Source organism: Pongo pygmaeus, chromosome 21, assembly GCF_028885625.2.
Source record: "Pongo pygmaeus isolate AG05252 chromosome 21, NHGRI_mPonPyg2-v2.0_pri, whole genome shotgun sequence".
In the NCBI taxonomy this organism is placed as follows: domain Eukaryota; kingdom Metazoa; phylum Chordata; class Mammalia; order Primates; family Hominidae; genus Pongo; species Pongo pygmaeus.
In genome coordinates, this window is record NC_072394.2 from 56,245,811 (window position 1) to 56,259,082 (window position 13,272).

The following is a 13,272-nucleotide window of genomic DNA, read 5'->3' on the forward strand; positions in this document are numbered from 1 at the left end:
ATGCTCTGAACAGAAATAAACGGTTTCTGCAGCAGTTTTATTTGAAGCCCACAAATAAAAACAGCATGTCCCCAAGGAAACAAAATAGAATTTGGAGTCGCAGCTAAAATGGCTCTGCCCTAATCCTCTCTTACCCAGTACTGTGGGGTTTGTTTACAGGAAACCCTTGCCACGAGAAGTTTTCTGCTAGTTTTCAACCGTATTTTGGCATCATCAACTCAGGCATATGGAAACAAATTAAATATTCACCTTTAAAAAAATTACAAAGTAAACGAAGAGAACGCTGACCTGTTCCTTTCTACCTTCTTCAGGATGGGTAGAGGCATGAAGAAATGCAGGCTCCCCTCCCCCTCCGGGCCGCGCTTCCCGGCTGGGTGGAAACTATCTCATTACCACATTTTCAACAAGTAGACCAGTTTCCTCCTTTAATCAAAGTTACTTTGTGGTTGTTTGGCAGTCTGCGCATGCCATGTTTTTATAGCTATAGAAAATGCGTATTTATTTATTTTGAGATGACTATGACCATATGACAAACCTAAGTCAGCCTCTTATAGCCAGCCAATGATTTATAAGAGCTCTGAAAAGCCCGGCCTTTAAACATTTTAATAGAGGCTCTCTCATCCTTTGTAAGTGGAAGTGTAAATTGGTACAGTCCTTTTGTAAACAACTCAATGAGACAAGTCAAGGGCCTTACAAATGTTCATACATTTGGATGCAGCAATAACACTCCTGGAATCAATCCTAAGGAAACAGCCCTAATGTAGGAAAAGGTGTTAGGAACAAAGATCTTCGTGGTAACAAGATTCACTACGAGCGGGAGAGCAATATACGTTCACTCTCCATGCATGTGTGGAGGCACACAAATAAAGGAGTGGTTAGTCATCCAAGTTAGGTATCCCCACACGATTACACACAGCCATTTTAAAATTAGTTTTGAAAAATAGGCCATTGGGAAATATTTATAGTAGCAAATGAAAAAACCGAGATGCAAAGTTGTATTTTTAATGAACTCTAATTTTTTTATCAGTAACGAAAAAAGGATGCAATATACATAAAAATATTAAAATTGATTTTATCAGAAAAATTTTAGTACAGACTGAATATTATATGAAAACAAAAAAACTTTATTTCATTAGCTGTGATAATGGCACGGATTATCACAGAATATGTATATATATATATTTAAAGATGTATACTGAAGCATATAGAAGAATGACATGACATATGAGAATTTATAATACTTTAGTAAATTAAAAAACAAGAGAATTGAACCAAAGGTGGTTAACATCTTGAAACTAGAACTTGGCCGGGCACAGTGGCTCATGCCTGTAATCCCAGCACTTTGGGAGGCCGAGGCAGGTGGATCACGAGGTCGGGATATCGAGACCATCCTGGCTAACACGGTGAAACCCCATCTCTACTAAAAATACAAAAAATTAGCCGGGCGTGGTGGTGGGCGCCTGTAGTCCCAGCTATTCAGGAGGCTGAGGAGAATGGCGTGAACCCCGAAGGCAGAGATTGCAGTGAGCTGAGATCACGCCACTGCACTCCAGCCTGGGCAACAGAGCGAGACTCCGTCCCAAAAAAAAAAAAAAGAAACTAGAACTGGGCCTCAGGTATGGGGGTTACTCATTATACTATTTTTATTATTCTCTCTACTTTTGCCTACATTTCAAAATTTTTATTAAAATTGTTTCTTTTTTTCTTTTTTTACCCTTAATCCTATGATGGGTTATATTTAAAAAAATTTTTAATGTTTGTTTTTCAATAATGGAATATGTACGACCCTTTTTCTACTTTCTATTTTTCTCTATTTTTCATAATATACTTATATTAGCTTTGAAATAAATTAACATTTATTTTACCAAAAAGAAATTAAAAATAAGAATAGTAAACAGTTCCACAGAAAAGTTTTTCTTGCCGTGTAATTCTAGTGAATCCTCAGAATTCTATGATAAGCCTGTGTACCTTAAAATGTGAGCTTCTAAATGGTCCAAATCTTTTGGGACGGCACCGTGCCATCTGAGACTGCTGTAAATACGATCAGCTGATAAAAAGGCCAGCTGCAACTAACCATTTTAAAGATTAGGAACCATTTAAAAACACACACACACACACCACCTCTTGCCTCTTAAGTGTTAAGTGGCAAGATACTCTGGTTTATTTCTAAAGTTTCATGCAATAATCACGTAAGCACTAAGCGGGACAGAATTCTACATACCGCCAAGCTGACTCAGAAAGAAGGGTTCCACATTCCTTAATTAGCAGCATCAGAAAAGCACCACTTCCTGCAGTGGAGTTCCCATTTCATCCAGCTACTCCACTGGCTCGGTACATCCTCAAGTTCACGTAAAAGATTTTCATGAAGTCTGGAGACACAGTGTTATTTAATTTATTTCATTTTACTTTGTTTTGTTTTATCCTACTTTATTCTATTATACTCTATCCAATTGTATGTATTCTAATTTTTACACATTGAAGATGTTTGTAATGACGTAGATGCTTTGTTTCCAGACTTTATGGATGTCTGTATATACTGAAATCACAGTTGGTGGCAGAGTAGGTGAACACTTGACCAACTTGAAAATACAGCTTTCACTTTGGGAGGCCAAGGCGGGAGGATCACTTGAGCCCAGGAGTTTGAGACCAGCCTGAACAACATAGTGAGACCCCCCATCTCTATTTTTAATCTTTCTTTTTTTTTTTTTTTTTTTTTAAGACAGAATCTCACTCTGTCGCCCAGGCTGCAGTGCAGTGGAATGATCTCGGCTCACTGCAACCTCCCTGTCCCGGATTGAAGCAATTCTCATGTCTCAGCCTCCCGAGTAGCTGGGACTACAGGCGTGCACCACCACGCTTGGCTAATTTTTGTATTTTTAGTAGAGATGAGGTTTCACCATGTTGGCCAGGCTGTTCTCGATCTCCTGACCTCAAGTGACCTGCCCACCTAAAACTCCCAAATTGCTGGGATTACAGGCGTGAGCAGCACACACCCCCACAGCCCCCACCACCCCCACACACACCCCCACGGCCACCACCACCACCAGTCATCTCTGTTTTTTAAACAAAACAAAATACAGCTTTCTTTATTATTAACAGTCAAAAGATTCAAAGTCCTAGACCAGAAGTTTCTTTTTTAGTACCTATGACTTAAGTTTATGATTTGGATTAAAGTTCTCTGGCAGAACTCCTACAGGATGCCAAAGCCTGAGGAGGATTTCCAAACAAGATTACATGGTTTTCCAATGGGATACATTTGATCACGTGTGAAAACGTGGTGGCAGCACTACTGCAAACTTAAATGAAAGGGCGAATTCTCAGGAAACACATTCTACTTGTAAATATTGGATGTAACCATTGTAACAGTTATTTACTTTTAACTTCAGAGGTTTTAAAGAAATGTAGCTGGGCGCGGTGGCTCACGCCTGTAATCTCAGTACTTTGGGAGGCTGAGGCAGGCGGATCACCTGAGGTAAGGAGTTCAAGACCAGCCTGGCCAACATGGTGAAACCCCATCTCTACTAAAAATACAAAAATTAGCCGGGCATGGTGGCAGGCGCCTGTATGTAATTCCAGCTACTCAGGAGGCTGAGGCAGGAGAATCGCTTGAACCCAGGAGGTGGAGGTTGCAGTGAGCCAAGATCGCACCATTGCACTCCAGCCTGGGTGACAGAGCAAGACTCAAAAAAAAAAATTTCTAGACTTTTTTTCCTTTTTCCTTTTCTAAGCTTTTGTATGTCTGTCTTAGTTTTCAAGTTGTGCAGCAAAACACTGTAGATCCATTACAGAAACACTAAAATTTTAGGGTATAAGAATTCAAAGCTTCTATTATCTGGAACACAAGGGCACCCCTCATTGCCAGTGTATTCTATTGTGTTCTGTTTGCATAGAATCCAGCCTAAATGCTGCCCACCTGGAGTGAGTTGCTAGATGGACTGAAATAATCCTAGCAAACTTGTAATGGTTTGGGCACAACCACTGCTCCTTTGCCATCTAGCTGGTACTGCTGCTGTTACCAGGTCTGTTAGGTAGCAACCGATGAGGCCTCCTGGCCTTGTTGATATTTCTTTGCCTATCAGTGGATCGTTAGTTGGAGTATTTCCTTAGTCACAGACCGGCCTTTTATTGGGATGTTCTCAGTAGGAACTACATTTGCAGATAACAGATGGTTATTTAAATAAGAATGTGAAAAATATATATACTCTTTCTCTTCGGGGGCCTAAGATGGTTTTTGCTGATTCTTAAACCTGTAGATGTTTTCAGGAGTGGATATCTGATTTTTTTTAAATCTCTCTTATGACATTTAAATGTTTAAGTTGTTTGAAAACATTTACATTTTCTGACCAGCCAGCAACACTTAAAATCTTCCATAGTTCCTAAGATTAAGAAAATAGGAGAAAGTTAGAGAGATTTGGCAAAGTATGTAATAACCTAGCAAGGAAATTCTTGAGCAAGAGTATATGGGTTTGAATTTATTGGAACATTTGAAAGCAATTAAATTTTTTTTTCCTCCAAACTTATTTTTGTCCTTTTTAAAGCACACACAGGCACACAACTGAAAAAGACCATTGCAAGTAAAATGAATCATTAAGCTGTTCAAGCCTAGAAACCACCACCAGAGGTATTTATAGCATTATTAGGGTGGAGTATCTATAATCCATTCTCAGACTTATTATAAGTTTCAAGATCCACCCTTTGAAAAGCTAATCCTATCCTCAATCCTCAAATTTAATTAGTATTTATTGATCTTATATGGAACGTCCAGCACAGTGTTAAAAAGGACCGTCTTCATCAAAAAAAAAGAAAAAGAAAAAAACAAAAAAATGGAAAAAAATAAAGAAATTAAAGAAAAAGCAAATAAAATAAAAGGTACCATCTTCCAAATGTGAGAATAGGTGCTCAAATGGTATCTATGGTTCAACTACACATGTGTGTTGAACAAACATAAATAGCATATAGTAGAAGCCACTGTAAATGAATCAGAATGATTCAGGTTAACTTTACAGTAAACTAGAAGAACACTGCTATTAGGTCTGCGTATCTGCCATATTTCAAATACAAGAGTCCTCACATTTTACAGGGTCACTTAGGAAAGATTAGAGGACACACTCTAATATGCAATGTATTTTTTTTTTTTTTTTTTTTTTTTGAGATGGAGTCTCACTCTGTCACCCAGGCTGGAGTGCAGTGGCACAATCTTGGCTCACTGCAACCTCCACCTCCTGGGTTTAAGCAATTCTTTGCCTCAGCCTCCTGAGTAGCTGGGATTACAGGCACCCACCACCACACCGGATAATTTTTGTATTTTTAGTAGAAATGGGGTTTCACCATCTTGGCCAGGCTGGTCTTAAACTCCTGACCTTGTGATCCGCCCGCCTGGGCCTCCCAAAGTGCTGGGATTACAGGCGTAAGCCACCATGCCTGGCCAATTCTTTTTTTGTTGTTGTTCTGGTCATGCAATGTATAATTCTTTTTTGTTTGTTTGTTTGTTTTGAGAAGGAGTCTTTGCTCTGTCGCCCTGGCTGGAGTGCAGTGGCGCGATCTCGGCTCACTGCAAGCTTCACCTCCTGGGTTCAGGCCATTCTCCTGCCTCAGCCTCCTGAGTAGCTGGGACTATAGGTGCCCGCCACCATGTCCAGCTAATTTTTTTTGTATTTTTTAGTAGAGACGGGGTTTCACCATGTTAGCCAGGATGGTCTCAATATCCTGACCTCGTGATCCACCTGCCTCAGCCTCCCAAAGTGCTGGGATTACAGGGGTGAGCCACCACGCCTGGCCTTTTTTTTTTTTTTTTTTTTTTTTTGAGACGGAGTCTCACTCTATTGGCCAGGCTGGAGTGCAATGGCATGATCTCAACTCACTGCAACCTCTGCCTCCTGGAGTCAAGCAATTCTCCTGCCTCAGCCTACGAAGTAGCTGGGATTACAGGCACCTGCCACTACGCCCAGATAATTTTTGTATTTTTAGTAGAGATGGGGTTTCACTATGTTGGCCAGGCTGGTCTCGAACTCCTGACCTCAGGTGATCTGCCTGCCTCAGCCTCCCAAAGTGCTGGGATTACAGGCATGAGCCACTGTGCCCGACCGCAATGTATAATTCTTAAAGAATACTTTTTTATTTTTATGATTAGAAAGCCTTACTTGGCTGGGCATCTGTAATCCCAGCGCTTTGGAAGGCTGAGGCAGGAGGATTGCTCGAGGCCAGGATTTGGAGGTTGCAATGAGCCATGACTGTGCCACTGCAAGCCAGCTCGGGCAGCAGAGCAACACCCTGTCGCAAAAAAAAATCAAGCCCTACATATCATTATAGAAAATTTCAAAATTGCACCCATAAACCCAACACATAACATGCAGAAATAACCACTGCTCCAATTTTGCTGCCTTCTTGCAGCTTTAAAAAAAAAAATGGCCATAAGTGACATTTTGGGCTGGATGATAAAAAGGAAAAAAAAATGGCCATATGTATCTTCAAAATATGTACAACTCTTATGTATTAATAAAAAAATTAAAATGGCATAGTACTTAATTGAACCCTACTCTTTATCTGATACTTTACAATGATCATTTCTCTTAGGTGTCAAAAATAATATAAGACCAGGCATGATGGCTCACACCTGGAATCCCAGCACACCGGGAGGCCAAGGCTGAAGGATGACTAGAGCCCAGGATTTCAAGACCAGACTGGGTAACATGGCAGAACCATGTCTCTACTAAAACTACGAAACATTATCCGGGTGTGGTGGCATGTGCCTGTAGTCCCAGCTACCTGGGAGACTGAGTTAGGAGGATCACCTGAGACTGAGAGTTAGAGGCTGCAATGAGCCATGATCACGCCGCTGCACTCCAGCCTGGGCAACAGAGCAAGACTCTCTCTCTAATGATTGATAGTAATAATAATGTAAAGCTTTTTTTTTTTTTTTTTTTGAGTCAGGGTCTTGCTTTGCACTGTCCCCCAGGGTGGAGTACAATGTCAGGATCATGGCTGAGACTGAAAGCTCATGCCACCACGCCCAGCTATTCTTGGCTTTTTTTTTTTTTGATGGAGTCTCGCTCTGTCACCCAGGTTGGAGTGCAGTGGCAAAATCTCGGCTCACTGCAACCTCCACCTCCCAGGTTCAAGCGATTCTCCTGTCTCAGCCTCCCGAGTAGCTGGGAATACTAGCACGCGCCATCAAGTCCGGCTAAATTTTGTATTTTTAGTAGAGATGGGGTTTCGCCATTTGGTCAGGCTGGTCTCGAACTCCTGACCTCAGGTGATTCACCCACCTCAGCCTGCAAAGTGCTGGGATTACAGGCTTGAGCCACCGCGCCCGGCCATCTTTGCATTTTTATACAAATAAAAATAAGTAAACGGGCTGGGCGCGGTGGCTCATGCCTGTGATCCCAGCACTTTGGGAGGCCAAGGCGGGTGGATCACTTGAGGTGAGGAGTTCAAGATCAGCCTGGCCAAATCGTGAAACCCGGTCTCTACTAAAAATACCAAAAGAAATTAGCCGAATGTGGTGGCTGGTGCCTGTAATTCCAGCTGCTCAGGAGGCTGAGGCAGGAGAATCGCTTGAACCTGGGAGGCAGAGGTTGCAGTAAGCTGAGATCACGCCAATGCACTCCAGCCTGGGCGACAAGAGCGAAACTCTGTCTCATAAATAAATAATTAAATAATCTTTATCCTGGTCCTAGGGATGACCCTGCAAGGAGAAGAGGACTCGAGAGTCAGGGGAACCACATTTGTTGGGGAGAGACTGACTTTTCTCTGTGTACCTTTTGATAACAGAATTATGTTTTAACTTCATAAAAGATACATACGTCGATTTTTTTTTTTTTTTTTTTTTGAGACAGAGTCTTGCTCTGCCGCCCAGGCTGGATTGCAGTGGCGCGATCTCCACTCACTGCAAGCTCCTCCTCCCGGGTTCATGCCATTCTCCTGCCTCAGCCTCCCGAGTAGCTGGGACTATAGTTGCCCGCCACCACGCCCGGCTAATGTTTTGTACTTTTTTAGTAGAGATGGGGTTTCACCATATTAGCCAGGATAGTCTCGATTTGCTGACCTCGTGATCCGCCCTCCTCGGCCTCCCAAAGTGCTGGGATTACAGGCGTGAGCCACTGCGCCCGGCTCTTCTCTTGTTTTTTATTTTAGAATCAATTTTTTCAGGGTTAGGGCAGGGGTGGGGTGAAGGACACAGTAACTAATCATAAGACACCTCTATTTTGCCCTTGAGTAGATTCTCAGAAAAGCCTTGACAACACTCCCAGTACTAGATGGCCTAACCAAATAAAATAAATCTTTAGGCCCGGCATGGTGGCTCACGCCTGTAATCCCAGCACTTTGGGAGGCTGAGGCGGGCAGATCACGAGGTCAGGAGATTGAGACCAACCCGGCTAACATGGGGAAACCCCGTCTTTACTAAAAATACAAAAAATTAGCCCGGCATGGTGGCAGATGCCTGTAGTCCAGCTACTTAGGAGGCTGAGGCAGGAGAATTTCTTGAACCCGGGAGGCAGAGGTCGCAGTGAGCTGAGATCACACTACTGCACTCCAGTCTGGGCAACAGAGCGAGACTCTGTCTCAAAAAAATAAAATAAAAATAAATAAATAAATCTTTACACTATTTGTGGTTTATATTCTAGGGCTTTTTCACTCATTCCCTAGGCATGTGGGACCTCGAGGATGGCGAATCAGCTACCGGGAGGTGGCTTAAGTAGGATTTGCTGCCAGCTAAAGCGTGAGATGCTATTGCGTGTGCAAGGCAAGGCTTTCTTCAGCGGCATCATCTTCCAAAATAGCCCAGGTATATCTCACTGGAATTAAACCAGGCTGCAGGTGGCCTTTCCTCATACTTGACCAATCACGTGATTAATTTAGATCTGTTCTGAAGTATTTATTTAAATCCATTCTCTCCCTGAGTAGGTGTGAACTTTCCTCATCCTACTATTTCCTTGAAATATTTCCACCTTACATGAATGAGCCATTGCACTGGAGCAAGTTTTCTTCCAGAACATAAAATAGATCGTGTGTATTCACACAAATGTAAAAATGATGCACAATTTGAGCTTTCCTTCAAAGAAAATAACAGTGATTCTGGTTTTCATTCCTGGTATTAAACGTTGCAAGATTGGTAATTTGATATCCAGCATGAGAATCTAACATGGGGTGCCTCTCTTTGTCTATCTCTATTCTATTTCTTTTTTTTTTTTTTTTTTTTTTGAGATGGAATCTTGCCCTTGTCGCCCAGGCTGGAGTGCAATGGTGCAATCTCGGCTCACTACCACCTCTGCCTCCCGGATTCAAGCGGTTCTCCTGCCTCAATCTCCTGAGTAGCTGGGATTACAGGCGCCCACCACCAAGCTCAACTAATTTTTGTATTTTTAGTAGAGACGGGGCTTCGCCATGTTGGCCAGGTTGGTCTCGAACTCCTGACCTCAAGTGATCCACCTCTCAGCCTCCCAAAGTGCTGGGATTAAAGGCGTTGAGCCACTGTGCCTGGCCCTCTATTCTGTTTTAATCCAACTGTATGTCTGGTTTGAGGAAATAGCCAGGGACCCATGCTGTGATTAGCCCAACAACCCAAGCAGGGCTGACTCCTGAAGCCAGAGTAGTAACAGAATCAGTTCTGGCCTGGCTGGTCATGGTGGCTCACACCTGTAGTCCCAGCACTTTGGCCAACTGAGGCGGGGGCAGGTCACTTGAGGTCAGGAGTTCGAGACCAGACCGGCCAACGTGGCAAAACCCCATCTCTACTAAAGACACACAAGAAATTGGCAGGGTGTTGTGCCGCACGCCTGTAATCCCAGCTACTCAGGAGGTGGAGGCAGAAGAACCACTTGAATCCGGGAGGCAGAGGTTGCAGTGAGCCGAGATCGCGCCACTGCACTCCAGCCTGGGTGACAGAGGGAGACTCCATCTCAAAATAAATAAATAACTAAATAAATAGGCCGGGCACGGGGGCTCACGCCTGTAATCCCAGCAATTTGGGAGGCTGAGGCAGGTGGATCACGAGGTCAGGAGATTGAGACCATCCTGGCTAACACGGTGAAACCCCGTCTATACTAAAAATAAAAAAATTAGCCGGGCATAGTGGCAGGCACCTGTAGTCCCAGCTACTCGGGAGGCTGAGACAGGAAAATGGCATGAACCCAGGAGGCAGAGCTTGCAGTGAGCCGAGATCGCGCCATTGCACTCCAGCCTGGGCGACAGAGCCAGACTCCATCTCAAAAAATAAATAAATAAATAAATAAATAATCAGTCCTGACCTAACACAACAGACATGAATGGCAAAAAGTTTGATTGTGCAATTTTCTCCATAAGAGGACCTGAGGCAGGTCCTATGCTTGCTGTCTACATTCTAGAAAATAATTTCAATGTATTTTGGATTCATCCATACTAAGCAGTTTTTGCTTTGTTAACTGTTTCACCTTATGAGATTTTTATTTTGAGAACAACGTGTGGTGAACGTTGCGATTTTTTCTCTTCCTCCTCTTTTTTTTCCCTTCTGCTTTAGAAACAAGGTAAGTTTGTATGCAAATAGAGTTCAGGGCGACCACAGTAACATTCTCAGCTTTATTTACTGAATTACAGAGTCTCCCTTCACTTGATTAAGTCCATTTGCATATCTTTAACATGAGAAACACTTTATTCCATTAATGAGTCATTTGAGACATCTTCAGAGTTTATAGCTCCGAAGCTAGATTCGACCATACCAATGCTGAAAGAATGGATGTCTTCTGTATGAAAACTTAGGGGTTGTTTATGTGCAGAGAAAGAGAGAGACGGACAAATAGAGGTCTTTTTAAAAAAAATTCTAAAACTGAAATGTGCTCAAATGAATTAAAGATATTTGAAATATATTTATGTATGTATTTCTAACTAAAGAAATATATAGTATAACATTCTCATTCTATGAATAGGCTATTTCCTTTTGTGCTGCATATAATTAGTTTTCAAAGAATAATAACTATATGTTTACTATTTTTATTTTTTTAATTTAATTTAATTTTTTTAATTTGAGACGGAGTCTTGCTTTGTTGCCCAGACTGGAGTGCAGTGGCACGATTTCGGCTCGCCACAACCTCCACCTCCTGGGTTCTAGCGATTCTCCTGCTTCAGCCTCCTGAGTAGCTGGGATTACAGGTGTGCACCACCACACCCAGCTAATTTTTGTATTTTTAGTAGAGATGGGGTTTCACCATGTTGGCCAGACTGGTCTTGAACTGCTGACCTTGTGATCCACCCGCCAAGGCCTCCCAAAGTGCTGGGATTACAGGCGTGAGCCACCACGCCCGGCCTATTTTATTATTTTTTATTTTATTTTTGGAGAGCAATGGCGCAATCTCGGCTCACTGAAACCTCGACCTCCCGAATTCAAGCGATTCCCTTGCCTCCCGGAGTAGCTGGGACTACAGGTGCCCACCACCACGCTTCGCTAATTTTTGTATTTTTATTAGAGACAGGGTTTCACCATGAGGGCCAGGCTGGTCTCGAACTCCTGACCTCAAGTGATCTGCCAGTCTCGGCCTCCCAAAGTGCTGGGAATACAGGCTGTGAGCCACTGCGCCTGGCCTGAATTTTTATTTTTTTTTGAGATGGAGTCTCGCTCTGTCGCCCTGGCTGGAGTTCAGTGGCAGGATCCCAGCTCACTGCAACCTCCGCCTCCTGGTTTCAAGCAATTCTTCTGCCTCAGTCTCCTGAGTAGCTGGGATTATAGGCATGTGCCACCACACCCAGCTAATTTTTTGTATTTTTGGTAGAGACGGGTTTCACCATGTTGGCCAGGCTGGTCTCGAACTCCTGACCTCAAGTGATCTGCCTGCCTCAGCCTCTCAAAGTGCCGGGATTATAGGCATGAGCCACCGCGCCTGGCTGAATATTTTTAAATAGGAAAACAAAAGAGAGAGAAAAAGAAAGACAATCTCAATGCTTTTCTCAGAAAGAACAGGAAGCCTCAAGGAGGAAGTAGGTGACAGTTTATTTTTCAACAAGCACACGTTATCAAGTGAATGAAATTCCTCTGGAAGCTATAAAATTGAAGATTGGAGGATGGCAGTGTTCAGATAGCATGAAAGGCTGCTCACTATTTAGGAATTTTTTTCAAAGCTAAGTTATTAATGAAAGCCAATTATTTGCACTTTTCCAGAAGGAAACACTGAGTCATTCATGAAATGATCTAAGATTTCGAAACTTGCTTACACCATTTTTTTCCCCTCCTCCTTTCTTACCTGTGCCAAAAACAGAAAAGCCAACTACTCACTGGGGCCTAAATCCAGGGAACCTGCACCAAATTAGCTCAAGACTGGAGTAATTTAACAGACTCGTAATGCCCCGAAGGCTTAGGTCCTACCAGGATGGTAAATTCTGAAGTGCCTCTATTGCCCCCGCAGGATGCAGAGCACAGGGGCCTGGTCCCCACCTCTGGAGGGCCTGTGATTAACTGGTTCTGGCTCAGTAATTATTTAGCCATATCCCTGGCCTGCCTCCAAGTTTCAAGTGGAACAGCAAAAGGGCGTGGGCCCGCAGATAGGCAGGACCGTGTTCCTAGGAGGCATTACTTATTTACAGCCAGATCCCTACGGAATTTGGCCAGAGATGGGATACAGATGAGAATGTGTTTGGCTAGGAAATACTGACTTCTTGTTGCATTTATGGAAAGTTTGTGAGCTTAGGCCAGTAAACCATGTCAAAAACATAGTCAACAAATGTTTGTTTCAGGAGTAAACTGTGAGTGAGGTGGTTTTAACCTAGGGACAGCTTCATTCTGTTTCTTTCCTGGTGAGACAGTATTTCTAGGTACTTTTTAAAAAACATAAATTGAGGCAAATTCACTAAGAGTCAAACCACTGAAGCTTCTGGTTAGGCCGTCAGTGGAAGCTGCTTATTTCATCTTCACAAACAACTGTAAGTCCATGTAGATAAATAATGTAGACAAGGAAACAATGTTTTGATCCAAACAATACAGAAAAGCTTGGAATTGTGCCTCCTTAACGTAATACCTTATGTTTGCATTGTTCTGTTAAAAGGATTTTACAGATACATGATCTTAAAATGTCACTGCAAGGTACAGAGGGGAAGTTGAATGTCCCATTTCACAGATTAGAAAACGGTGGCTCAGAGAGACCATGACCTTCCGAAGGTCACAAAATTAGTACATTGCAAAGTCCATGCTTAAATCCAGGGCCCCTGGCAAGAGTGCTGAGCTTGCCCCTTACAAACTGGATCTGAATGTTCCCTTCTGTATACCAGGACTCTGTGAACTTATATGTCCTTTGGTTTTGCATTAAACCT

General features: G+C 42.8%; 1 protein-coding gene and 1 long non-coding RNA gene across 4 annotated transcripts in view; one reads left to right on the forward strand and one right to left on the reverse strand.

Moving 5' to 3' along the window:
- ZNF217 (zinc finger protein 217) overlaps nt 1-491 on the reverse strand; it is a 38,040-nt gene extending 37,549 nt beyond the window's left edge. The window contains exon 1 of the mRNA XM_063659416.1: nt 289-491. The gene's annotated coding sequence lies outside the window, so the exon portion shown is untranslated. The remainder of the gene's footprint in view (nt 1-288) is intronic.
- LOC129021652 (uncharacterized) overlaps nt 1-13,272 on the forward strand; it is a 31,329-nt gene that overhangs the window by 1,392 nt on the left and 16,665 nt on the right. The window contains exons 2-4 of one of the 3 annotated variants that reach the window (XR_008496104.1): nt 4,539-4,621; nt 6,574-6,684; nt 8,625-8,785. This is a non-coding gene — a long non-coding RNA (uncharacterized LOC129021652). The remainder of the gene's footprint in view (nt 1-4,538; nt 4,622-6,573; nt 6,685-8,624; nt 8,786-13,272) is intronic. The other 2 variants (XR_008496105.1, XR_008496106.1) reach the window with 2 other exon arrangements.